At 40.9% G+C, this 27,666-nt stretch overlaps 1 pseudogene; it reads left to right on the plus strand.

Moving 5' to 3' along the window:
- The first annotated feature begins 16,683 nt into the window (after positions 1-16,683).
- LOC100658124 (cadherin-3-like) overlaps positions 16,684-27,666 on the plus strand; it is a 49,511-nt pseudogene continuing 38,528 nt past the window's right edge.

Below are 27,666 nucleotides of genomic sequence, written 5' to 3' on the forward strand. Positions count from 1 at the left end.
CTTCCCCCTGCCCCTGCCCAAGTGTGCGCTTGGGCTTCCCTGCTCATGTATTTCCACAACCAACCTTCATCACTTTAATCAGATTGTGATTTCCTTAGTTTCCTGGATTTCAAATCCAATCGTGCCAATATACCAGTATCTCTCACTTTTTCCCCAATTGAGAAGGCACCCCACCCACTTTGTTTGATCTTTCCAAAGCAATTTTCCTAATATCTCTGAGCTGGTGTGTGTCCTTATTGCAGATTCTGTCCTGGGTTCTTTTTCAGTGGCGTTTCCTGCCCAAGTCCCAAAATGGCTGCAGTGAGCTGCAACAGCAGGTAGGGTGCTGGCAGTCAGCAAAACTCAGCCTTTCCACCATCTCTGCTGTCTTTCCTGATTTGGTCTCACTCCTGTTTGGAGCTCCGGAATTTCTGTCTGTACTAATTTTCATTTGTTGTTCCCTGACTTAGTTGTAGGTGGATGTAAGGGAGCAACTGCTATTCCACCATCTTGCCCTGTCCTCCAGCCAGCAGTCTCTTGAAATTAATGTGTGTTGAGGGAAAATTTGGGCCTACAGAAAAATAGATAAAACAAATTACTGGCAATCCCAATAACTGGAAAAGTTCATTTCCTTCCAGTCTTTTTTCTCTGTGCATATGTACACATACTATATATGCATTCTACATTCTGTTCATTTTGTTTTACTTCATAGCATAAGAAATTAACCAGATAATTTAAAAACTATTATTTGAACAACTGGGTGAATAACCTATGAAGTAAGTGAAGTGAACCATAACTTATTTAACGTTTTCCCTATGTTGGAGATGATTTAACCTTTGCCATACATCATTTCTGATCCTTCTAGCCCAAAGCAAAGCACTACAAACCTGTGTGCTGGAGGTAAAGGACAGGACAGCCCTGGGGATCTCATGGCCTTAGAACCTTCTGGAACTGAATTAGGCCTCGGTCTCTCTTCTCCCCCTCCCACTGGCTGAGCACATCACAGCCCAGGACTCCTTAGCAGGGTTGGTTTCTAGGCAGTTTTCTCTTTTTCACAGTTAAGTTCCAGTCTTCCTGATAGGAGCCTGTTGTATGAGTGAGCTTGGGGTCCTGACTGGCACAGGAGCTCTGGGGGGCTGAAGGTAGATACTTGAGGGTAGGCTTTTTGAGCCTCGTTCTGCCACCTTCCAGTAATTCTCCCTAAAATGTGGCCAGTGTCTTAACCTTTTTGTACTTAGTTTTGTCTGTTTTTGAAGTTCATGTCAATGAAATCACATGTATGTCCTCTCTTGTGTCTGATTTCTGTTATCCAACTTTATGTTTATAAGGTCCACCCGTGTTGTGGTATGTACTTGTAGTAGTTTTGTTTTACTGGATGAATTTCTATCCATTGTAGTTTAGTGGACATTTGGGCTGTTTTTTAACTATTATGTGTAGTGCTGCTATGAACCTTCTAATACATGTCTTTGGGCGAATATGTTTTTGTTGTGTCTGTACCTTAGAGGGGAATTGCTGGGTCATGGGGAATGTCTACAATCAGCTACAGAATATACTGCCAATTTTCTAAAGTGACTGTACCATAGTATATTTTCACATCAGACTTCTACCTTTTTATATTATACTTTTGTACACTACTTGAGTACTTTTTCAAGTTCACACTATTTTTATAACTTAAAAAAACTCATCTGCTATCCTTTATATGACAGAAAGTTTCTTTTTATACTAAAGAAATAATAATAATAAAACTCTGAGACTAAATGACAGCTTTTCCAAAAAGAATGATTGGGAGACCTTACCCCAACTTTTATATGTGCACAGCACTGTCCTTGTGGAGATTGTTTTACTGCAACCAGCAAAACCAGGAGCACTAGGGCAGAGCCAAGATAGTGGAATAGACAGATGTTCCCGGCGAGCCCTCTTTAAAACAAAGACCTGAAAAAACAAGTGAAACGAGTATATTTGTGACAAGCTGGGAGCCTTGAGCATCAAAGGCAAGCTGAGAAAATGAACTAGGGGTAGGGGGAGGAAGAGACCATTCATAAGCAGAGAGGAGTTACCAGACCTGAATCACGGGGAGCCCTCAGGCACCATTCCCGGAGCAGCAGCGGAGGAGGGCTGGTACTAGCATCTGGCCAGTTTCCTCATGGAGAAGTAGCCAGCCACACAGTCCACTCACACCTCCAGAACCTGAGAAGAATGGCGCTCTTGGCAAAAGCTAAGTACTTGTGTATATTTTACCATGCCCCCCAAACCCCAAGTCAGCTTCAACGGCTGATTTCCCTGGGCCTGAGATAGGCACTGTTGACCACCTAGAGCCATCCTCCTGGCTTTGAGGAAGGAAAAGCTTTGCAACTGGGGGAAACGATAATTTTCTAGCTCCACTAACTGGGGGAGTTCAGGACAGAGGCAGCTCCTGTCCAGGCATAAACTGTCCATGGACTTTGAACATCTTTCCCTTCTGCATGGACATGTCTGGGCCTATTTCGGGAGAATAGTCCCTTGTTGGCAGGCTCCAACTGTTTCAGCTGTGTGGTGCAGAGGTGGGTGTTTGATGTCTGACATTGCTTTGCCCATTAAAAAAAGATCCTCACTTACCCACATCAGGGACCTAAGGACTGGTAGCTCCAATCTGGTCACCCAGCCACCTGCGACAGGGTCCAAAGATAACTGGTACCTCCCAGTCCTTACAACAAAAACTTTGGGTGCTCATGGTCCATCTACAAAACCCACCCACCTGCACCCTACAGGAAACGGAGGCACTTTCCTCAGACACACTTGGGGGTCAGTTCTCAGTCCCCTGCCTTGTTCAGAGTGTGACCTTTTGCTGCAATCAGATACCGGTATATACACCAATCACCCTGCCCTTCTAAGACTGTAGGACAGAGTCTGTACCACACACTTGATGATCAGCTACCTGGAAACCTGAGCTGAATTCATACAAGAAAACTGAATGCACTTCTAGACTGATATACCTGAAAATAGCTCTAGTTATCTGGGGACAGGAAGTCAGAGCTCCATATGGAAAAATAAGCTAGATCACTTAAGCAACCCATAGGGATATGCCAAAACAAAACAAAGCAAGAAGCTACGAAACACTAAGCAAGCATAAACTAATGCAATAACTTATAGATAGCTCAGAGACAACAGTCAATATCAAGTCACATAAAGAAACAGACCATGATCACCTCAACAGGCTCTCAAAACAAGGAATCCAGGGATCTTCTAGATGAAAGTGCATTCCTGGAATTACCAGATGCAGAATACAGAAGTTTAATATACAGAACCTTTCAAGACATCAGGAAGGAAATGAGGCAATACACAGAACAAGCCAAGGAACACACAGATAAAGCAATTGAAGAAATTAGAAAGATTATTCAGGAACATAATGAAAAGTTTAATAAGCTGGAAAAATCCATAGATAGACAGCAATCAGAAATTCAGAAGATTAACAATAAAATTACAAAAGTAGACAACTCAATAGAAAGTCAGAGAAGCAGTGTTGAGCAAGTAGAAGCTGGAATTTCTGAACTCGAAGATAAATCACTTGGCACTAATATATCTGAAGAAAAATCAGATAAAAGAATTTTTAAAAAATGAAGAAACCTTAGGAATCATGTGGGACTCTATCAAGGGAAATAACCTACAAGTGATGGGAGTACCAGAAGAGGGAGGGATAACAGAAGATGCAGAGAGAATTGTTGAAGATTTGTTGCCAGAAAACTTCCCTGATATCATGAAAGATGAGAAGATATCTATCCAAGATGCTCATCGAACTCCACATAAGGTAGATCTTAAAAGAAAGTCACCAAGACATATTATAATCGAACTTGCCAAAACAAAAGATAAAGAGACAATTATAAGAGGAGCAAGGGATAAATGAAAAGCCACCTACTAAGGAGAGCCAATAAGAATAAACTCGGACTACTAGGCAGAAACCATGCAGGCAAGAAGGCAATGGGATGACATTTAAAAAATTGAAGGAAAAAAATTGCCTGCCAAGAATCATATATCCATCAAAACTGTCTCATAAATATGAATTTGAAATTCAGACATTTCCAGATAAACACAAGTTTAGGGAATTCATAAAAACCAAACCAAAACTGCAAGAAATACTAAAGACAGTTCTGTGGTAAGAAAATCAGTAATATCAGGTATCGACCCAAGACTAGAACACTGGGCAGAGCAACCAGAAGTCGACTGAGAGAGACAAATCTAAAAAAAAAAACAAAGCAAGAATACAAAAAAAAAGCTCCAAAAAAGGTAACAGGGATGTTATTATATAAAAGAAGACAATATTAAAATAATAAAGACTGACTAGGAAATGTAATCATACACCTTTCATATGGAGAGGAATATACACTGATACAAAAAATAAAAATTAGGTTTAAATGTAGAAAAATAGGAGTAAATAATAAGATAACCAAAAAGGAGACGAACTATCCTACTCATCCAAATAAAATACAAGAAAAAAATAGAAACTCAGCAGAAACAAAATCAACAACAACAAAATATGAGGAAAGGACAATATATAAAGAAAATCTACTCAGCACATAAAATGAAGAGGGAACAAGTAACTGTCAACAACGCACAAAAAAAGACATCAAAATGATAGCACTAAATTCATACCTATCCGTAGTTACCCTGAATGTAAACGGACTAAATGCACCAATAAAGAAACAGACAGTGGCAGAATGGATTAAAAAACATGATCTATCTATACGCTGCCTACACGAGACACACCTTAGACTTGGAACCACAAACTAAAACTCAAAATATGGAAAAAAATATATCAAGCAAACAAAAATCAAAAATGAGTAGGAGTGGCAATATTAATTTCTGACAAAATAGACTTTCAAGTTAAATCCATCAGAAAGGGTAAGGAAGGACACTATATAACGATTAAACAGACAATACAACAAGAAGATATAACCGTATTAAATATTTATGCAGCCAATGACAGGGCTCCAAGATACATAAAGCAAACTCTATCAACATTGAAAAGTTAGATAGACAGCTCCACAATAATAGTAGAAGACTTCAACACACCACTCTCAGTGAAGGACGGGACATCCAGAAAGAAGCTCAATAGAGACACAGAAGATCTAAACGCCACAATCAACCAACTTGACCTCGTAGACATATACAGAACACTCCACCCAACAGCAACAAAGTATACTTTCTTTTCTAGGGCACATGGAACATTCTCTAGAATAGATCACATATTAGGTCATAAAGCAAGCCTTAGCAGAATCCAAAACATTGAAATATTACAAAGCATCTTCTCTGACCAGAAGGCCATAAAAGTGGAAATCAATAACAGGAAAAGCAGGGAAAAGAAATCAAATACTTGGAAACTGAACAATACCCTGCCCAAAAAGGACTGGATTATAGAAGACAGTAAAGATGGGATAAAGAAATTCATAGAATCCAATGAGAATGAAAACACTTCCTATCAGAACCTTTGGGACACGGCAAAAGCTGTGCTCAGAGGCCAATTTATATCAATAAATGCACACACACACAAAGAAGAAAAGGCCAAAATCAAAGAATTATCCCTACAATTTGAACAAATAGAAACCCACAGGCACCAGAAGAAAACAAATAATAAAAATTAGAGCAGAACTAAATGAAATAGAAAACAGAAAAACAATTGAAAGAATTAACAAGATCAAAAGCTGTTTTTTTTTTAAAAATCAACAAAATTGACAAACCATTGGCCAAACTGACAAAAGAAAAACAGGAGAGGAAGCAAAGAATCCAAATAAGAAATGAGAGGGGCGATATTACAACAGATCCAATTGAAATTAAAAGAATCATATCAGATTACTATGAAAAACTGTAACAAATTTGAAAACCTAGAAGAACTGGATGAGTTCCTAATAACCTACTAAATTAATGCAAACAGAAGTAAAACAAATAAATAGACCCATAATAGAAAAAGAGATTGAAAAGGTAATCAAAAAACTCCCAACAAAAAACAGCCCTGGTCCAGACAGCTTCACTGAAGAGTATTATCAAACTTTCAGAGAAGAGTTAACACCACGGCTACAAAAGGTATTTCAGAGCATAGAAAAGGAAAAAATACTACCAAACTCATTCTATGAAGCCACCATGGCACCACAAGAAAAGAAAATTATAGACTTATATCCCTCATGAACGTAGATGCAAAAATCATCAACAAAATTCTAGCCAACAGAATTCAACAACATATCAAAAAAATAATTCACCATGACCAAGTGGGATTCATACCAGGTATGCAGGGATGGTTCAACATTAGAAAAACAATTAATGTAAACCATCATACAAATAAAACAAAAGACAAGAATCACATGATTTTATCACTTGATGCAGAAAAGGCATTTGACCAAGTTCAACACTCATTCATGATAAAAAAAACTCTCAGCAAATTAGGAGTAGAAGGAAAATTTCTCAACATAATAAAGGGCATTTATACAAAACCAACAGCCAACATCACCCTAAATGGAGAGAGCCTGAAAGCATTCCCACTGTGATCGGGAACCAGACAAGGATGCCCTTTATCACCACTCTTATTCAACATGGTGCTGGACGTCCTAGCCAGAGCAATTAGGGTAGATAAAGAAGTAAAGGGCATCCAGATTGGCAAGGAAGAAGTAAAAGTATCTCTATTTGCAGAAGACATGATCTTATACACAGGAAACCCTAAGGAATCCTCCAGAAAACTACTGAAACTAATAGGAGAATTCAGCAGAGTACTGGGATACAAGATAAACATACAAAAATCAGTTGGATTCCTCTACACTAACAAAAAGAACATTGAAGAGGAAATCACCAAATCAATGTCATTTACAGTAGCTACCAAGAAGATAAAATACTTAGGAATAAAACACAGTACACTTCTGCAAGAAACCAAAAGAGACTTAACTAAGTGGAAAAACATACCTTGCTCATGGATAGGAAGATTTAACGTTATAAAAATGTCTATTCTACCAAAAGCGATCCATACATCTAATGCACTTCCGATCCAAATCCCAATGGCATTCTTTAATGAGATGGAGAAACAAATCACCAACTTCATATGGAAGGGAAAGAGGCCCCGGATAAATAAAGCATTACTGAAAAAGAAGAACAAAGTGGGAGGTCTTACTTTATGTGATTTTAGAACCTGTTATTCTGCCACGGTAGTCAAAACAGCCTGGTACTGCTACAACAACAGCTACATAGACCGGTGGAACAGAATTGAGAATCCAGACATAAATTCATCCAGATATGAGCAGTTGATATTTGACAAAGGCCCCAAAACAGTTAAATGGGGAAAAGACAGTCTTTTTAACAAACGGTGCTGGCATAACCGGATATCCATCTGCAAAAAAATGAAAGAAGACCCATACTTCACACCATGCACAAAAATGAGCTGATAATGGATCAGAGATCTAAATATAACGTCTAAAACAATAAAGATCATGGAAGAAAAATAGGGACATTAGGAGCCCTATTACATGGCATAAACAGTATACAAAACGTTATTAAGAATGCAGAAGAAAAGCCAGATAACTTGGACCTCCTAAAAATCAAACACCTATGCTCACCCAAAGAGTTCACCGAAAGAGTAAAAAGACTACCTACAGACTGCGAAAAAGTTTTTAGCTATGTCATTTCCGGTCAGCGCCTGCTCTCTAAAATCTACATGATACTGCAAAAACTCAACCACAAAAAGACAAATGAACCAATTAAAAAATGGGCAAAAGATATGAGTAAAGACTTCACTAAAGAAGACATTCAGGTAGCTAACAGATACATGAGGAAATGTTCACGATCATTAGCCATTAGAGAAATGCAGATCAAAACTATAATGAGAATTCATCTCACTCCAACAAGGCTGGCATTAATCCAAAAAACACAAAATAATAAATGTCGGAGAGGCTGTGGAGAGATTGGAAAACTTCTACACTGCTGGTGGGAATGTCAAATGGTACAGCCACTTTGGAAATTGATTTGGCGCTTCCTTAAAAAGCTAGAAATAGAACTACCGTGCGGTTCAGCAATCCCACTCCTTGGAATATATCCTAAAGAAACAAGAGCCTTTACAGGAACAGATATATACACATCCGTGTTTATGGCAGTGCTCTTTACAAAAGCAAAAAGATGGAAGCAACCAAGGTGCCCATCAACAGATTAAGGGATCAATAAATTATGGTATATTCACACAATGGAATACTATGCATGGATAAAGAACAGTGATGAATCTTTGAAACATTTCGTAACATGGAGGAACCTGGAGGGCATTATGCTGAGTGAAATTAGTCACTCATAAACGGACAAATATTGTATAAGACCACTATTATAAGAACTTGAGAAATAGTTTAAACTGAGAAGAAAACATTCTTTTGTGGTTATGAGAGGAGGGAGGGAGGGAGGGTGGGAGAGGAGTATTCACTAGTTAGATAGTAGATAAGAACTACTTTAGGTGAAGGGAAAGACAACACAATACAGGGGAGGTCAGCACAACTGGACTAAACCAAAAGCAAAGAAGTTTCCTGAATAAACTGAATGCATTGAAGGCCAGTGTAGCAGGGGCAGCGGTTTGGGGACCATGGTTTCTGGGGACATGTAAGTTAATTGGCATAAAGAAAACATTCTGCATCCACTTTGAAGAGTGGCGTCTAGGGTCTTAAACGCTAGCAAGCAGCCATCTGAGATGCATCAATTGGTCTCGACCCACCTGGATCAAAGAAGAATGAAGAACACCAAGAACACAAAGTGATTACGAGCCCAAGAGACAGAAAGGGCCACATGAACCAGAGACTACATCATCCTGAGACCAGAAGAACTAGATGGTGCCCAGCTACAACTAATGACTGCCCTGACAGGGAACACAACAGAGAACCCCTGAGGGAGCAGGAAAGCAGTGGGATGCAGACCCCAAATTGTATAAAAGACCAGACTTAATGGTCTGACTGAGACTAGAAGGACCCCAGTGGTCACGGCCCGCAGACCTTCTGTTGGCCCAGGAGAGGAATCATTCCCAAAGCCAACTCTTCAGACATGGATTGGACTGGACAATGGTTGGAGAGGGATGCTGGCGAGGAGTGAGCTTCTTGGATCAGGTGAACACTTGAGACTATGTTGGCATCTCCTGCCTGGAAGGGAGATGAGAGGGTAGAGGGGGTTAGAAGCTGGCAAAATGGTCAAGAAAAGAGAGACTGGAAGGAGGGAGCAGGCTGTCTCATCAGGGGGAGAGTAATTGGGTGTATGTAGTAAGGTGTATATAAGTTTTTGTGTGAGAGACTGACTTGATTTGTAAACTTTCACTTAAGGTACTATAAAAATTATTTAAAAAAATAAAAAGACCAGACTTAATTGTCTGACTGAGACTAGAAGGGCCCAGGTGGTCATGGCCCCTAGACCTTCTGTTGGCCCAGGACAGGAACCATTCCTGAAGCCAACTCTTCAGACATGGATTGGACTGGACAATGGGTTGGAGAGGGATGATGGTAAGGAGTGTGCTTCTTGGATCAGGTGGACACTTGAGACTATGTTGGCATCTCCTGCCTGGAGGGGAGATGAGAGGGTAGAGGGGGTTAGAAGCTGGCAAAATGGACATGAAAAGAGAGAGTGGAGGGAGAGAGCGGGATGTCTCATTGGGGGAGAGTAATTGGGAGTATGTAGGAAGGTTTTTTTTTTTTTTTTTTAGGAAGGTGTATATAAGTTTTTGTGTGAGAGACTGACTTGATTTGTAAACTTTCAATTAAAGCACAATAAAAATTATGAAAGAAAAAAACAGAAACCAGGAGTGCTAGTGGCAGGGTTGGCATTAAGGGGAGCACTGGGCCCAGGGAGTAGCCCCTGGCAGGCCTCTCAATTTCATGTTTTGGCCACGAGGAAGGGCAGGTAAGAACATCAGTTGTGAATACTCCAGCATATGTCTTGCAGTTGGGTAGACCAAGCTTCTGATCCTCTGTTTTTTTTTTTCCTTAGAAAAGGTGCTAAGGCATTCCTAGGTAGCACAAACAATTAATGATCTCCGCTACTAACTGAAAGGATGGAGGTTCGAGTCCACCCAGAGATGTCTTGGAAGAAAGGCCTGGTGATCTACTTTCAAAAAATCAGCCACTGAAAAACAGAGCAAAATAAAAGAGCCCTGGTGGCACAGTGGTTAAGAGCTATGGCTGCTAACTAAAAAGTCAGCAGTTTGAATCCACCAGCTATTCCCTGGAAACCCTATGAGGTCATTCTACCTCACCTTATAGTGTTGCTATGAGTTGGGATCAACTCAATGCCATTTTTTTTTTATTAACTTTTATTGAGCTTCAAGTGAACGTTTACAAATCAAGTCAGTCTGTCACATATAAGTTTACATACATCTTACTCTGTACTCCCACTTGCTCTCCCCCTAATGAGTCAGCCCTTCCAGTCTCTCCTTTCGTGACAATTTTGCCAGCTTCCCTCTCTCTCTATCCTCCCATCCCCCCTCCAGACAGGAGATGCCAACACAATCTCAAGTGTCCACCTGATATAATTAGCTCGCTCTTCATCACCATCTCTCTCCCACCCACTGTCCAGTCCCTTTCATGTCTGATGAATTGTCTTCGGGGATGGTTCCTGTCCTGTGCCAACAGAAGGTCTGGGGACCATGACCGCCGGGATTCCTCTAGTCTCAGTCAGACCATTAAGTCTGGTCTTTTTATGAGAATTTGGGGTCTGCATCCCACTCATCTCCTGCTCCCTCAGGGGTTCTCTGTTGTGCTCCCTGTCAGGGCAGTCATCGATTGTGGCCGGGCACCAACTAGTTCTTCTGGTCTCAGGATAATGTAGGTCTCTGGTTCATGTGGCCCTTTCTGTCTCTTGGGCTCATAGTTATCGTGAGACCTTGGTGTTCTTCATTCTCCTTTGCTCCAGGTGGGTTGAGACCAATTGATGCATCTTAGATGGCCGCTTGTTAGCATTTAAGACCCCAGACGCCACATTTCAAAGTGGGATGCAGAATGTTTTCATAATAGAATTATTTTGCCAATTGACTTAGAAGTCCCCTTAAACCATGGTCCCCAACCCCCCACTCTTGCTCTGCTGACCTTTGAAGCATTCATTTTATCCTGGAAACTTCTTTGCTTTTGGTCCAGTCCAATTGAGCTGACCTTCCATGTACTGAGTGTTGTCCTTCCCTTCACCTAAAGCAGTTCTTATCTACTAATTAATCAATAAAAAACCCTCTCCCTCCCTCCCTCCCTCCCCCCCTCATAACCACAAAAGTATGTGTTCTTCTCAGTTTATACTATTTCTCAATATCTTAAGTGGTTGTATGATTTTACATTCCCACCAGCAGTGTATAAGAGTTCCAATCTCTCCACAGCCTCTCCAACATTTATTATTTTGTGTTTTTTGGATTAATGCCAGCCTTGTTGGAGTGAGATGGAATCTCATCGTAGTTTTAATTTGCATTTCTCTAATGGCTAATGATCAAGAGCATTTTCTCATGTATCAGTTAGCTGCCTGAATATCTTCTTTAGTGAAGTGTGTGTTCATATCCTTTGTCCACTTCTTGATTGGGTTGTTTGTCTTTTTGTGGTTGAGTTTTGACAGAATCATGTAGATTTTAGAGATCAGGCACTGGTCGGAGATATCATAGCTGAAAATCCTTTCCCAGTCTGTAGGTGGTCTTTTACTCTTTTGGTGAAGTCTTTAGATGAGCATAGGTGTTTGATTTTTAGGAGCTCACAGTTATCGGGTTTCTCTTCGTCATTTTTGGTAATGTTTTGTATTCTGTTTATGCCTTGTATTAGGGTTCCTAGGGTTGTCCCTATTTTTTCTTCCATGATCTTTATCGTTTTAGTCTTTATGTTTAGGTCTTTGATCCACTTGGAGTTAGTTTTTGTGCATGGTGTGAGGTATGGGTCCTGTTTCATTTTTTTGCAAATGGATATCCAGTTATGCCAGCACCATTTGTTAAAAAGACTGTCTTTTCCCCAATTAACTGACACTGGGCCTTTGTCAAATATCAGCTGCTCATATGTGGATGGATTTATATCGGGGTTCTCAATTCTGTTCCATTGGTCTATGTGCCTGTTGTTGTACCAATACCAGGCTGTTTTGACTACTGTGGCTGTATAATAGCTTCTGAAATCCGGTAGAGTGAGGTCTCCCACTTTCTTCTTCTTTTTTCAGTAATGCTTTGTTTATCCGAGGCTTCTTTCCCTTCCATATGAAATTGGTGATTTGTTTCTCTATCAGCTTAAAAAATGACATTGGAATTTGGATCGGAAGTGTATTATATGTGTAGATGGCTTTTGGTAGAATAGACATTTTTACTATGTTAAGTCTTCCTATCCATGAGCAAAGTATGTTTTTCCCCTTAAGTATGTCTTTTTTAATTTCTTGTAGTAGAGCTTTGTGGTTTTCTTTGTATAGGTCTTTTACATCCTTGGTAAGATTTATTCCTAAGTATTTTATCTTCTTGGGGGCTACTGTGAATGGTATTGATTTGGTGATTTCCTCTTCGGTGTTCTTTTTGTTGATGTAGAGGAATCCAAATGATTTTTGTATGTTTATTTTATAACCTGAGACTCTGCCAAACTCTTCTATTCGTTTCAGTCGTTTTCTGGAGGATTCCTTAGGGTTTTCTGTGTATAGGATCATGTTATCTGCAAATAGAGATAATTTTACTTCCTCCTTGCCAATCTGGATGCCTTTTATTTCTTTGTCTAGCCTAACTGCCCTGGCTCGGACTTCTAGCACGATGTTGAATAAGAGCGGTGATAAAGGGCATCCTTGTCTGGTTCCCGTTCTCAAGGGAAATGCTTTCAGGTTCTCTCCATTTAGAGTGATCTTGGCTGTTGGCTTTGCATAGATGCCCTTTATTATGTTGAGGAATTTTCCTTCAATTCCTATTTTGCTGAGAGTTTTTGTCATGAACAGTGTTGGACTTCGTCAAATGCCTTTTCTGCATCAATTGATAAGATCATGTGGTTTTTGTCTTTTGTTTTATTTATGTGATGGATTACATTAATGGTTTTTCTGATATTAAACCAGCCTTGCATACCTGGTATAAATCCCACTTGATCGTGGTGAATTATTTTTTTGATATGTTGTTGAATTCCATTGGCTAGAATTTTGTTGAGGATTTTTGCATCTATGTTCATGAGGGATATAGGTCTGTAATTTTCTTTTTTTGTGATGTCTTTACCTGGTTTTGGTATCAGGGAGATGGTGGCTTCATAGAATGAGTTGGGTAGTATTCTGTCATTTTCTATGCTTTGAAATACTTTTAGTAGTAGTGGTGTTAACTCTTCTCTGAAAGTTTGGTAGAACTCTACGGTGAAGCCATCCGGGCCAGGGCTTTTTTTAGTTGGGAGTTTTTGGATTACCGTTTCAATCTCTTTTTTTGTTATGGGTCTATTTAGTTGTTCTACTTCTGAATGTGTTAGTTTAGGTAGGTAGCGTTTTTCCAGGAATTCATCCATTTCTTCTAGGTTTGCAAATTTGTTAGAGTATAATTTTTCGTAATAATCTGATATGATTCTTTTAATTTCAGTTGGGTCTGTTGTGATGTGGCCCATCTCGTTGCTTATTCGGGTTATTTGTTTCCTTTCCTATATTTCTTTAGTCAGTCTGGCCAATGGTTTATCAATTTTGTTAATTTTTTCAAAGAACATGCTTTTGGCTTTGTTAGTTCTTTCCATTGTTTTTCTGTTCTCTAATTCACTTAGTTCAGCTCTAATTTTTATTATTTGTTTTCTTCTGGTGCCTGATGGGTTCTTTTGTTGCTCACTTTCTATTTGTTCAAGCTGTCGGGACAGTTCTCTGATTTTGGCTCTTTCTTCTTTTTGTATGTGTGCATTTATTGATATAAATTGGCCGCTGAGCACTGCTTTTGCTGTGTCCCAGAGGTTTTGATAGGAAGTATTTTCATTCTCGTTGCATTCTATGAATTTCCTTATTCCCTCCTTAATGTCTTCTATAACCCAGTCTTTTTTAGGGGGGTATTGTTCAGTTTCTAAGTATTTGATTTCTTTTCCCTAGTTTTTCTCTTATTGATTTCTGGTTTTATTGCCTTGTGGTCTGAGAAGATGCTTTGTAATATTTCGATGTTTTGGACTCTGCAAAGGTTTGTTTTATGACCTAATATGTGGTCTATTCTAGAGAATGTTCCATGTGCGCTACAAAAAAAAGTATACTTTGCAGCGGTTGGGTGGAGAGTTCTGTATAAGTCAATGAGGTCAAGTTGGTTGATTGTTGTAAGTAGGTCTTCTGTGTCTCTATTGAGCTTCTTACTGGATGTCCTGTCCTTCTCCAAAAGTGGTGTGTTGAAGTCTCCTACTATAATTGTGGAGGTGTCTATCTCACTTTTCAGTTCTGTTAAAATTTGATTTATGTATCTTGCAGCCCTGTCATTGGGTGCATAAATATTTAATATGGTTATATCTTCCTGATCAATTGTCCCTTTTATCATGATGTAGTGTCCTTCTTTATCCTTTGTGGTGGATTTAAGTCTAAAGTCTATTTTGTCAGAAATTAATATTGCTACTCCTCTTCTTTTTTGCTTGTTGTTTGCTTGATATATTTTTTTCCATCCTTTGAGTTTTAGTTTGTTTGTGTCTCTAAGTCTAAGGTGTGTCTCTTGTAGGCAGCATATAGACGGATCGTGTTTCTTTATCCAGTCCGAGACTCTCTGTCTCTTTATTAGTGCATTTAGTCCATTTACATTCAGCGTAATTATAGATAAATAAGTTTTTAGTGCTGCCATTTTGATGCCTTTTCATGTGTGTTGTTGACAATTTCATTTTCCACATACTTTTTTGTGCTGAGATGTTTTTCTTAGTAAATTGTGAGATCCTCATTTTCGTAGTGTTTGACTTTCTGTTTCTTGAGTCGTTACGTTTTTCTTGACTTTTATCTTGAGTTATGGAGTTGTTTTACCTTTTTGTGGTTACCTTATTATTTACCCCTATTTTTCTAATTAAAAACCTAACTTGTGTTGTTCTATATCGCCTTGTATCACTCTCCATATGGCAGTTCTATGCCTCCTGTATTTAGTCCGTCTTTTTGATTATTGTGATCTGTTACATATTGACTTCCGTGATTCCCTGTTGTATTTTTTTTTAATTAATCTTAATTTGTTTTTGTGATTTCCCTATTTGAGTTGATATCAGGATGTTCTGTTTTGTGACCTTGTGTTGTGCTGGTATCTGATATTATTGGTTTTCTGACCAAACAATTTCCTTTAGTATTTCTTGTAGCTTTGGTTTGGTTTTTGCAAATTCTCTAAACTTGTGTTTATCTGTAAATATCTTAATTTCGCCTTCATATTTCAGAGAGAGTTTTGCTGGATATATGATCCTTGGTTGGCAGTTTTTCTCCTTCAGTGCTCTGTATATGTCGTCCCATTCCCTTCTTGCCTGCATGGTTTCTGCTGAGTAGTCTGAACTTATTCTTATTGAATCTCCCTTGAAGGAAACCTTTCTTTTCTCCCTGGCTGTTTTTAAAATTTTCTCTTTATCTTTGGTTTTGGCAAGTTTGATGATAATATGTCTTGGTGTTTTTCTTTTTGGATCAATCTTAAATGGGGTTCGATGAGCATCTTGGATAGATATCCTTTCGTCTTTCATGATGTCAGGGAAGTTTTCTGTCAGGGGTTCTTCAACTATTTTCTCTGTGTTTTCTGTCCTCCCTCCCTGTTCTGGGACTCCAATCACATGCAAGTTATCCTTCTTGATAGAGTCCCACATGATTCTTAGGGTTTCTTCATTTTTTTTAATTCTTTTATCTGATTTTTTTTCAGCTATGTTGGTGTTAATTCCCTGGTCCTCCACATGTCCCAGTCTGCATTGTAATTGCTCGAGTCTGCTCCTCTGACTTCCTATTGCATTGTCTAATTCTGTAACTTTATTGTTAATCTTTTGGATTTCTGAATGCTGTCTCTCTATGGATTCTTGCAACTTACTGATTTTCCCACTATGTTCTTGAATAATCTTTTTGAGTTCTTCAACAGTTTTATCAGTGTGTTCCTTGGCTCTTTCTGCAGTTTGCCTTATTTTGTATCTGATGTCTTGAAGCATTCTGTAAATTAGTTTTTTATATTCTGTATCTGATAATTCCAGGATTGTATCTTCATTTGGGAAAGATTTTGATTCTTTTGTTTGGGGGGTTGTAGAAGCTGTCATGGTCTGCTTCTTTATGTGGTTTGATATGGATTGTTGTCTCCGAGCCATCACTGGGAAACTAGTTTTTCCAGAAAATCCACTAAAAAAAATGCAGTCAGATCCCTATCAGAATTGCCTTTGGATTATAACCGCCACCTTGTTCCCTGTAAGGATGAAAGTCTGAGATTTGGATCATTTATGCTTGGCTCTAGCTGGTTCTGTGTTTTTAGTTCAATTAGGGGTGGATTTTTGGTCCCTGGGTGTTTTTTTTGTTGTTGTTGTTTTGTTCCTTCTCTCAGGCCGAAAGAGTGGGTTAGGAAAAGACCAAAAGAAAAAAAAGGGGGGGGAAGCAAAGCCGCCGCGGAGCAGGAGCCGTTCTCCCTCTGGCTCAGGCAATTCCAATGTTAATGAAGCCGCCTGGGGAGGGTGGGAGAGGGATCAGAGAGATAGGAGAGTAGCACCTCAGAATGTAGCCAGAGTTGCTTGTCTTGCTTGGAATGACTATTATATCTGAGATTCCTGCGGGGCGTGTCGCCTATGTGTCCTGGCTGTGTGGAGATTGCCCCCGGGGGTCTGGCCCGCTGAAGTCATGGTCAGATCCTCCGCTGCCAGTTCAAATTCTAGCGTCAAGGTTCTCCTGCTGGGACGCTTTACTCCCGGCTCCAAAATCAGTCGCTGCCTCCCAGGGACTTCTCGTCCTGCCAGCCACATCGCCACGCCGCACCAGCGAACCGGCTGGGCCCCCTCCCAGTGTTAGTTTAGGGGAGTGGAGCAGATCCCCGTGTTTGTGCCGTGACAGCACCCAGTCAGATGTCCGGCGGCACGATTCCCAGGCTGGGCCGCTGCTCTCCCAGCTCCAAGACCAGTCACTGCCTCCGGGGGACTTCTCCCAACGTCTGCTTCGCCACGCTGCCTGTGCAAACCAGCTGGGCCCCCTCCCGGGGTGAGTTCAGGGGGGGTAGGGCTGGGCCCCTTGTTTGCGCCATCAGGTCCCCTGGGCTCTGCCCTAAATTGGGCGCCAAAGGTTACATGACTGAGATGCTGGCTCCAGGCTCTGAAAACAATCGCTGCTTCCCCGTATTTGTTCATTTTCCGTCTCTAAATCTGTGTTTGTTGTTCAGGGTTCATAGATTTTTATGTACATGATCGATTCACTTGTTTTTCCGAGTCTTTGTTGCAAGAGGGATCCGAGGTAGCGTCTACCTAGTCCGCCATCTTGGCCCCGCCTCCTGGATGCCGCAATTTTTTTTTTAAATATCTACTTGGACAGGGTGGTTGTTAAGATGAAATTGGACCCGTTTCTGGCTTGGTTAATGATAATTATAAGCTCACAGTGCTTACTTTTAAGTGGCTGAGCAGGGAGCACTGAGAAGGGGCATAACAAACTAAAACAACCAGAGGTTGTTCAGAGTGATCTGTGTGAGCTACAGGGTAGCAGGGTGTATATTGTGTGTAGGTGGATTTGTGGCCTTTGGAAATGCTGAAAATCTCCTGCCTCTGGCAGTACCTTGTTTTAGCTATATGTCTCATGACACCATCTAGGACTAATATTTTACCCACAAACTGACCACAGAATGGTCTTATCTGTTGAGGTCAAGCTTGGAAGCCCCATCTGAAACTTGTTTGGTCAGCAAGTGCAGGGCCCCCACGTCACTGCTGATCAGAGGAAGTAAGCCACATTGCTCCTCTGTAGCCACGTGGTTAAAGTTCTTGGTCCAACCAGGGGACTGACCTGTCTTGTTTTCCCTGGGTTGATTTCCAGAAGCCCCTTCCTTCCTAATATTTTCTTTGTTCCCTTCCCCACAGAAGTTTTCATGGGCTTCTCTGGGCAAGAGTCAGCCCTGCTTAGCACTGATGACGACAACTTTGCTCTGCTGAATGATGGAACAGTCTAAGTGAAACACTATGTCCACCTGCAGGATGGGAGAAGGATGTTCTCTGTGCATGCCCAAAACAATGATGGTCAGGAGTCCTTGGTCACTGTGGCTTTTGTGAGCCAGCTTAAGCCTTCGGAGGAAGTAGTGTTAGCCCAGAGTTGTCCACAGCTGTGGGTATGGGCACTGATCTACGCAGGGTAGAATTTCCAGCTACCCAGAGGGGCTGCCAGAGAGTCAGAGCAGTGGGGCAAAAAGCTGTCTTGTGAGTAATCACCCTAGGAAAGCTCAGTGCCCTTTGTCCCTTAGATGTCCTCTCCCATCTTTCTCTCTTTATCTAAACCCCAAAAGAAGGCAATTCTAACAGTACTGACAGTTTCATGAGTCTCTGGGAAGATGGACCTAAGGCACTTGGCCACACTTCTTTGTTTCTTTTAATTTGATTTCTTGAATAGATGATATATCCACATGGTTTAAATTTTTTAAATATGAAAAAGTTATACAATGAAAAATTTCCACTTGCCTGTCTCCTTCTGCCTAATTTCCTCTCTACTCCCCCAACAGAAAACACAGATAGCCGTTGTTACCATTTTATCTTTTCAGAGTTTGGTTTACATAGACCAATGCAAATATAAAAATAGACCCTTATTCCTCCTCCCCTTTATGCAAAAGATAACACTATTCATATGTCTGCACCTTTCTTTCTACCCTTAAGAATATGTCTACATAATTCCTATCTCCTCATCACACATAACCAGTTATTAATTTCTCCTCTATGCTCATAGACTTTGTCTATATATAAGCTTTTGTTGTTGTTGTTAGGTGTCGTCGAGTTGGTTCCAACTCAGGGCCTGTGTTCAACAGAATAAAACACTGCCCAGTCCTGTAGCATCCTCACAATCATTAAACCCATTGTTGTAGCCACTGTGTCAATTCATCTTGTTGAGGCTCTTCCTCTTTTTTGCTGGTTTTCTACTTTACCAAGCATGATGTACTTCTCCAGGGATTGATCCCTCCTGATAAATCTCCAAAGTATGTAAGATGAAGTGCAGCCATCATTGCTTCTAATGAGCATTCAGGCAGTACTTCTTCCAAGACAGATTTGTTTGTTCTTCTGACAGTTCATGGTATATTCAATATACTTATACATAACCAAACATGAAAAATGTCTTCTTTTTATACTTTTTACACAAAAGCTGGAATAGAGCCCAGCACTGTATTAAGATGTTCTGAATCTTGCTCTTTTCAGTTAGCAACATATATTAAAGATCTTTCCATGTCAGCACATAGAGAGCTTCCTTGCTCCTCATTTTTGAAGATGCATAGTGTTCCACTCGGTAGACAGACTGTAGTGTTTTTACTCAGTCTTCTGTAAGTGAGAACTTAGGTTGTTTCCAAGTTTCCTTTTGCAATAGACCCAGCTAGGTCTTTCTCCTCACCCTTAACTCCTGTACATGAGGGGGCACTGAGATGCGTTTCTGATGTTTGCACATTTGGGTTAAGGGGTCTTCTCTTCCTGCAGAAGAAGAAGGCATTGAAGATATCCCCATCCAAACATATGAAGATGCAAGAGAATGTCTGACCTGGCCAATATTTGTCCCTGACAATGCCAAGGGTCCTTTCTCCCAGAGGTTATGTCAGGTATGACTATGGCCCTTCTCCCTGGAAGTCACTGGTGGCTGCAGGGACCCCACCCAGAGGCTTGAATGTGGAGTTTCTCCCTACTGGGCCTGTAGAGGGACAGCTCTATCATGGAAGCAGTCTGATAAAGTGGTCCTGCAGGCTCCCACCACACCACAGAGGATTCTTTGCTGCAATTATGAGATACTTTCACTTCATCAGTTGCCACTTTCTTTTGCTTCCAGCTCATATCCAATAATAACAAAGGCTCCAAGATTTTCTACAGCCTGGGGCTGATAGTTCCTGTCTTAGACTGTATTCTCTAGAGAAGCAAAACCAGTAAAAGCATAGAGAGAGAGAGAGAGAGATTTTTTTCAAGGAAATGGCTCATATGATTTTTAGAGGTTGTAACATTTCAAGTCCATGGGGCAACAAAGACGCTTTTTTGTATTCACGTAGCCACAGGAGCTGATGATCCCAAGATCGACAGGCAAGAACACTGGTAAGCTGCTAGCCTAAGTCCCAAGAAATGGAGGTCAAACAGGAGCCAGCTGCAGAATCTGGAAAAAGCAAAAGCCCCAGCAAATAGAGCAGGAAGGACTAGGAGGTGGAGGCCTGAGAGATGAAGGCTGAGGGGTCGGTGAGCTACCACAGCCCTCGCCCCCACTGGTACCATGCAGCAGATCCCATCATGGGGACGATCACATATCAAATCTCAACAGGGAAGTGATCATAACACTACACGGCTGCCAAAACACTGAGAATCCTGGCCCAGCCAGGACAACACACAATCTTAACCATCACATCCCCCCACCCCAAGGTTGTCTTTACCACACAGAAGGAGAGTGGCAGGTTGTTGTCGAATAAGCCACTGGACTGAGAGAAGATCGTCAAGTGTCTTAGTTATCTAGTGCTGATATAACAAAAATACCAGCTATGGATGGCTTTAAAAAACAGGAATTTATTCTTTCACAGTTTAGGAGACTAGACTTTAGAAATCATGGTGCCAGCTCCAGGTGAAGGGGTTCTCTCTCTGTTAGCTCTAGGGAAAGGTCCTTGTCATCAATCTTCCCCTGTTCTAGGAGCTTCTCAGCTCAGGGACTCTGGGTCCAATGGATGTGCTCCACTGCTGGCTCTACATTCTTGTTGGTGGAAGGTTCATTTCTCTCTGCTAGATTCTCTCTCCTTTTATCTCTTGTTAGATAAAAAGTTATACAGGCCACACCCCAGGGAAACTCCCTTTACATTGGAGCAGGGCTGTGATCTGAGTAAGGGTGTTGCATCCCACCTTAATCCTCTTTAACATGCTCTAATCTTGCCTTATTAACCACAGGCAGCAATTAGGATTTACTTCATATAGGAATATCACATCAGATCACAAAATATAGGACAACTACACAATACTGGGAATCATGGCCTAGCCAAGTTGGCACATATTTTAGGGGGACACAATTCAGTCTGTGACTCCAAGTATGAGGCAAGTAGCCTTTAGCATCAAGAGGGTAGGGTGAAGATGGCAGAGTAGTCAGATTCTTCCTGTGGTCCCTCTTACAACAAACACCTGAAAAAACAAGTGAATCAATTATATATGACAATCTAGGATCCCTGAACGTCAGACAAAGTTGAGGAGTCAGACCGAGTGGCAGAAGGAGGCAGAGACAGTTCAGACGCAGCGAGAATTTGCCAGACCTGACCTGGCTGGCACCCTGCAGGCTGGATCAGCTGGTGCATGCAAGCTGAGGCAAGTAGTACCGCTCAGGACAAGTTTTCCATATCAGGAGAAACCAAGTGGTAGAGAGTCTGCAGAAGCCTCCAGAGCCAGGGGGAGGTGGCACTGGATCTTTGAAAGTTAAGGGCAAGCGTCTAACCTACCCCCACAGGATCAAAACAGCCCTTCTCTAGGAAGTACCTCTCTCCCATTCCCCTACTCCTCCCCTGATCTGCTCTGGCTCCAGGCTGGTTTCAGTGATTGCCAAGTCCCTGGCATTTTCCCTGCTTTGGAGAGGGAACAAATGACAAACAGGAAAAAACAATCTGCCAGCTCCCATAAGCTGGGATCTAGGGGCAGGCACAGCCCCTTTGCCTAAGCACAGGCATCAAGGGTCCATGGACTTTGAATGCCTCTCATCCCTGCATAGACATGTGTGGGCCCATTTCAACAGAGTAGGCCCTCATTAGCATAGTACAACAGGACATATACCCAAAGCCTATTTTCAACCGCAACAACTAAGGGGGAGTGGCAGATTTGTGATATTTGACCCCACCCTGCCCTTTAAACAGGGTCCTCACCCACACATATCAGTGGCCTGAGGACTAGTAGCTCCACCCACTCCACCTAGCCACCCATGACAGGGGTCTGAGAAGAAGTAGTGCCTCCCAGTACAGCCAACAGCACTGGGTGCCCGAAGTCTGGCTGCAAAACTCACCCACCTATGTGCTCTAGAGAACAAGGACATGCCTTCTACCCAAGGACTCAGGGACAGCCATTTGCTCCCTAACTTGCTAAACACATAACCTTCTACTGTAGCCAAATACCTGTGCCTGCTCCAATTCTGCCTATGGAGCCCTGCTCATCTAGGACTGTAGGTGAGAGGCTGCACTACACACTTGGTGACCAAAAACCTGGACACCTGAGCTGAATCCACACAAGAAAAGTAAATGTATTCTTGGGCTCAGATACCTAGTACCAGCTCTAACCACCTGGTGACAGGACCTGAGAGCTTCAAAGGTGCCAATAATGAGAGTAGCTCACAAGACCAGCCTATTTGGACGTATCAAAACAAAAGAAGAAGCTAGGACACAGTAAGCAAACATAAAATAAATGTAATACCTTATTGATGTCTTAGAGACAACAGTCGATACTAAATTGCATAAGGAAACAGACCATGACGGCTTCAGCAAGCAACCAAAATAAAGAACCAGGAAACCTCTGGAGGAAGAGAAAGTCTTGGAATTACCAGAGGTAGAATTCAAAAGACATATACAGAGCTCAAAACACAGAGCTTTTCAAGAGATCGGGAAGAAGACCAGGCAAAACACAGACCAAGCCAAGGAACACAGAGACAAAACAATAGAGGAATTTAAGAGGGCTATAAAAGAGCAAAAAGACAAATTTAACAGGCTGAAAGAATCCATAGAGAGACATCAAATAGAAATCCAAAAGATTAGCAATAAAATTTCAGAATTAGACAACTCAATAGAAAGTCATAGGAGAAGAATTGAGGAAATGGAAGTCAGAATTAGTGAGCTTGAAGGTAAAGCATTTGACACCAATTTATTTGAGGAAAAATCAGGTAAAAAAATTTTAAAAATGAAGAAACTCCAAAAAGTATGTGGGGCTATATCAAGGGGAATAACCTTCAAGTGATTGGAGTACTAGAGTGGGGAGGATAACAGAAAATACAGAGAGAATTGCAGAAGATTTGTTGGCAGAAATCTTCCCTGATACTATGAAAAAGAGAAGATATTTCTCCAAGAAGCTCATCAAACCCCACACAGGGTAGATTCCCAAAGAAAGTCACCAAGACATATTATAATCAAACTTGCCAAAACCAAAGATAAAGAGAGAATTTTAAGAGCAGTTTTTTTTTTTTTTTTTAGGGATAAACTAAGTCATTTACAAAGGAGAGTCCATAAGACTAAGCTTGACTACACAGCAGAAACCATGCAGGTCAGAAGGCAATGGGATGACATATATAAAGCCTTGAAGGAAAAAAACTGCTAGCAAAAAAATTATATTTCCAGCAAAACTGTCTCTGAAATACGATGGCAAAATTAGGGTATGCCAGATAAACAGAAGTTAAGGGAATTTGTAAAAACGAAACCAAAACTGCAGGAAATACTAACAGGAGCCCTCTGGTCAGAGAATCAATAATATCAGATAACAACCCAAGACTAGAACACAGGACAGAACAACAGATATCAACCCAGATAGGGAAGTCACAAAACAAATGAAAGCTAAAACACAGAAAATAGAGAAACAGACATTAATATGTAAAACCTGACAACATTAAAACAAAGAACAGGGACTAAATAATGTAGCCATAGAACTTTTATATGGAAAGGAAGTTAAGGTGATATCAAGAAATAAAAGATTGTATTAAGAAAACATTCTGCATCCCACTTTGGAGAGTGGCGTCTGGGGTCTTAAACGTGAACAAGTGGCCATCTAAGATGCATCAATTGGTCTCAATCCACCTGGATCCAAGGAGAATGAAGAACACCAAAGACATAAGGTAATTATGAGCCCAAGAGACAGAAAGGGCCACATAAATCAGAGATTACATCAGCCTGAGACCAGAAGAACAAGATGGTGCCCAACTACAACCAAGGACTGCCCTGACAGGGAACACATCAGAGAACACCTGAAGGAGCAGGGGAGAAGTGGGATGTAGACCTTAAATTCTTGTAAAAAGACCAGACTTAACAGTCTGAGACTAGAAGGACCCTGGAGGTCATGGTTCCCAGACATTCTGTTAGCCCCAAGCTGGAACCATTCCCAAAGCCAACTCATCAGACAGGGATTGGACTGGACTATAAGACAGAAAATGATACTGGTGAGGAGTGAGCTTCTCGGATCAAGTAGACACATGAGACTATGTGTGCAGCTCCTGTCTGGAGGGGAGATGAGAAGGTAGAGGGGGACAGAAGCTGGCTGAATGGACACAATAATAGAGGGTGGAGAGAAGGAATGTGCTGTCTCATTATGGGGAGAGAAACTAGGAGTATATAGAAAGGTGTATATACATTTTTGTATGAGAGACTGACTTGATTTGTAAACTTTCACTTGAAGCAGAATAAAAATTTAAAAATAAATAAAAATAGCTATTTTAAAATAAAAATTCTATAACAAAAAAGAAATAAAAGATTGGTTTAAACTTAGAAAAATAGAGGTAAATTTTAAGGTAATCACACAGGAAACTAACAACCCTACACATTAAAATAAAAAAAGAAGAAAAATATAAAGACTCAGCAAATACAAAATCAACAACAATGAAAAAGATGAAAAGAAAATACATAAAGAAAAATGACTAAGCACAGAAAATTAAGTGGAACAAAGAAACTGTCAACAACACACACAAAAAAAGTCAAAATGATAGCCGTAAACTCATACTTATCAATAATTACACTGGATGTAAATGGACTAAATACACCAATAAAGAGGCAGAGAGTGGCAGAATGCATAAAAAGACAAGATCACACCTTAGACTCAAAGGCACAAACAAACTAAAACTCAAACCATGGAAAAAAATATACAAAGCAAACAAGAAAGAGCAGGAATGGAGATATTAATCTCTGACAAAATAGACTTTAAACCAAAATCCACCGCAAAGGATAAGGAAGGACACTATACAATGATTAAAGGATCAAGACACCAGGAGGACATAACCATAATAAATATTTATGTACCCTACAACAGGGCTCCAAAATACATAAAACAAACTCTAACAGCACTGAGAAGAGAGATAGCTCCATAACAATAGTAGGAGACTTCAACACACCACTTCTGGTGAAACACAGAACATCCAGAAAAAAGCTCAATAAAGACACGGAAGATCTGAATGCCACAATCAACCAACATGACCTCATAGACATATACAGAATGCTCCGCTCAACAGCAGCCAAATATACCTTCTTTTCCAAAGCACACTGATCATTCTTCAGAATAGACCACATAGTAGTCCACAAAGCAAGCCTTAGAACACAATCCAAAACATCAAAATATTACAAAGAGTCTTTTCTAACCATAAACCCATAAAAGTAGGAATCAATTACAGAAAAAGCAAGGAAAAAAAAATACATGGAAACTGAACAATACCTTGCTCAAAAACTACTACGTTATAGAAGAAATCAAGTATGGAATAAAGAAATTCTTAGAACGAAATGAAAATGAAGACACATCCCACCAGGACCTCTGGGACGTAGCAAAAGCACTGCTCAGAGGTCAATTTATAGCAATAAATGGACACATTCAATAAGAAGAAAGGGCCAGAATCAAAAAATTAACACTACAACTCGAACAAATAGAAAGAGAACAGCATAAAAAGCTCTTGGGCACCAGAAGAAAGAAAATAATAAAGATTAGAGTAGTAGCCTTTAGCATTCAATGTAAACGTCCTATTGGGGGACAAGAAGCTGGCCCTGCTGAGGAGAGTAGCCACAGGTGGATCCCAGGCCTGTGTGCCCACAGCTATTTGGTCATGCTGTATCTGAGAATGGTGTCTCAGTGGAGGAGTCACTGGATTATCATGACAAACAAGAATGACTATAAGCCCAAGTTCACCCAGGATGTCTTCAGAGGAAGTGTCTTGGAGGGGACACTGCCAGGTAAGAGGATTCCAGAGGGGACTGCTGTGGGTCTGTTGGGTGTAGACCTGGTCTTGAGTTAACTTCTGAAACCATCTGGGGATCAACCCAGACCCTTAAAAGTTGGAAGACCCCTCTGCATCTGATTTCCTTGAGTGTGCATCAGATCACATGGAATCTTCTTAAACTTTCAGACTCCCCTACTCCTTCTCAATATTCCTGAACCAGAATGATCCTGGGGCAGAGCCCTGGAATCTGTAAAAATAAAAATTTTCCAGAACACTCAGATGATGTAAAACACTAACGTTGTATCTGCGAATGCCTAGATTTGAATTTTGACTTTGCTTCTCTGCCAGCTGTGACCCTGGCAAGTTCTTGACCTTGAGCCTCAAATCTCACATCTGGAAATGGGGCTAATATCTACCTGAGTAACTGTGAAGATTAGAAATAGTATGTGAATCCTGTTATGTAATATAAGCACCTGACATGTGCTTATTCAGTGAATGGCAACTACAAGGAAAGCAGCAAAGGATGGAAGGTGTTAGAACATGGTTTTTTGTTTCTAATAATTTATTTAATTTTTGTTGAACATACACACACACACACACACACACAAAACCTGTTGCCATGGAGTCAATTCTGACTTATAGCAACCCTTCAGGACAGAATAAAACTGCCGCGTAGGGTTTCCAAGGAGCACCTGGTGGAATAGAACCGCCAATCTTTTGGTTAGCAGCCACAGCTCTTAACCACTACTTCTCCAGAGTTTCCATACACAACATAAAAATAACATTAATTCAGCAGTTTCAGTGGCATTGATTACATGATTCAAATTGTGCAACTAATCTCACCATCCTTTTCTGAATTATTCCTCCACTGTTAACATAAATTCACTATCCCCTAAGCTTCCTGTCTAACTTTTACAGTTGTGGTCGTCAAATTGATCCCATACAGATAGTTCTTTAAGAGAGACCACAGTTTTTATTAATTAATTTTTAATTATATATTATTTTGTTTTCAGTGAAAATTTACACAGTAAATTGGGTCCCCATTTGACGATTTCTATACAATTTGTTCTTTTTTTTTTTTATACAATTTGTTCAATGACATTAGTTAAGTTTTTTCACAATGAGTCAACATTCTCTTTCATTGCATTCTGTTTGTTCCATTTCTGGTACTCTAGTTTTCCTGCACCCTTATATTCTCATTTTTGTGGAGCGTAATTGTTGATCTTTTGGTCTTGTATAGCTGGTTTGGTTTTGTTTTTAAAAGGGCATGGTAGGAGGGGGCCAAGATGGCTGACTAGGTAGATGCTACCTTGGATCCCTCTTGCAACAAAGACTCAGAAAAACAAGTGAATCGATCACATACATGACAATCTACGAACCCTGACCAACAAACACAGATTTAAAGAGTTGACCTGAGTGACAGAGACGGAGAACGAATGACCACGGGGAAGCAGTGAATGTTTTCAGAGCCTGGAGCCAGCGCCCCAGTCAGGAAACCTTGGCGCCGGGCTTTGAACTGGGTGCATGGGAGCTGAGCACGGCATCCTGTGATGGCGCAAACACGGGGTGCAGCCCTTCCCCATTGAACTAACCTCGGGAGGGGGCCCAGCCAGTCTGCGTGGGCGGTACAACGCGGCTGGAAGGAGAAGTTACTGGGAGGCAGCGACTGGTTTTGGAGCCGGGGTGCGGCGTCCCAGCTGGGGAACCTTGGCGCGGGGCTTTGGCCTGGGCACAGGGGAGCTGAACACCGCATCCTCTGACGGT

This window comes from Loxodonta africana, chromosome 23, assembly GCF_030014295.1.
Source record: "Loxodonta africana isolate mLoxAfr1 chromosome 23, mLoxAfr1.hap2, whole genome shotgun sequence".
Classification (NCBI taxonomy): domain Eukaryota; kingdom Metazoa; phylum Chordata; class Mammalia; order Proboscidea; family Elephantidae; genus Loxodonta; species Loxodonta africana.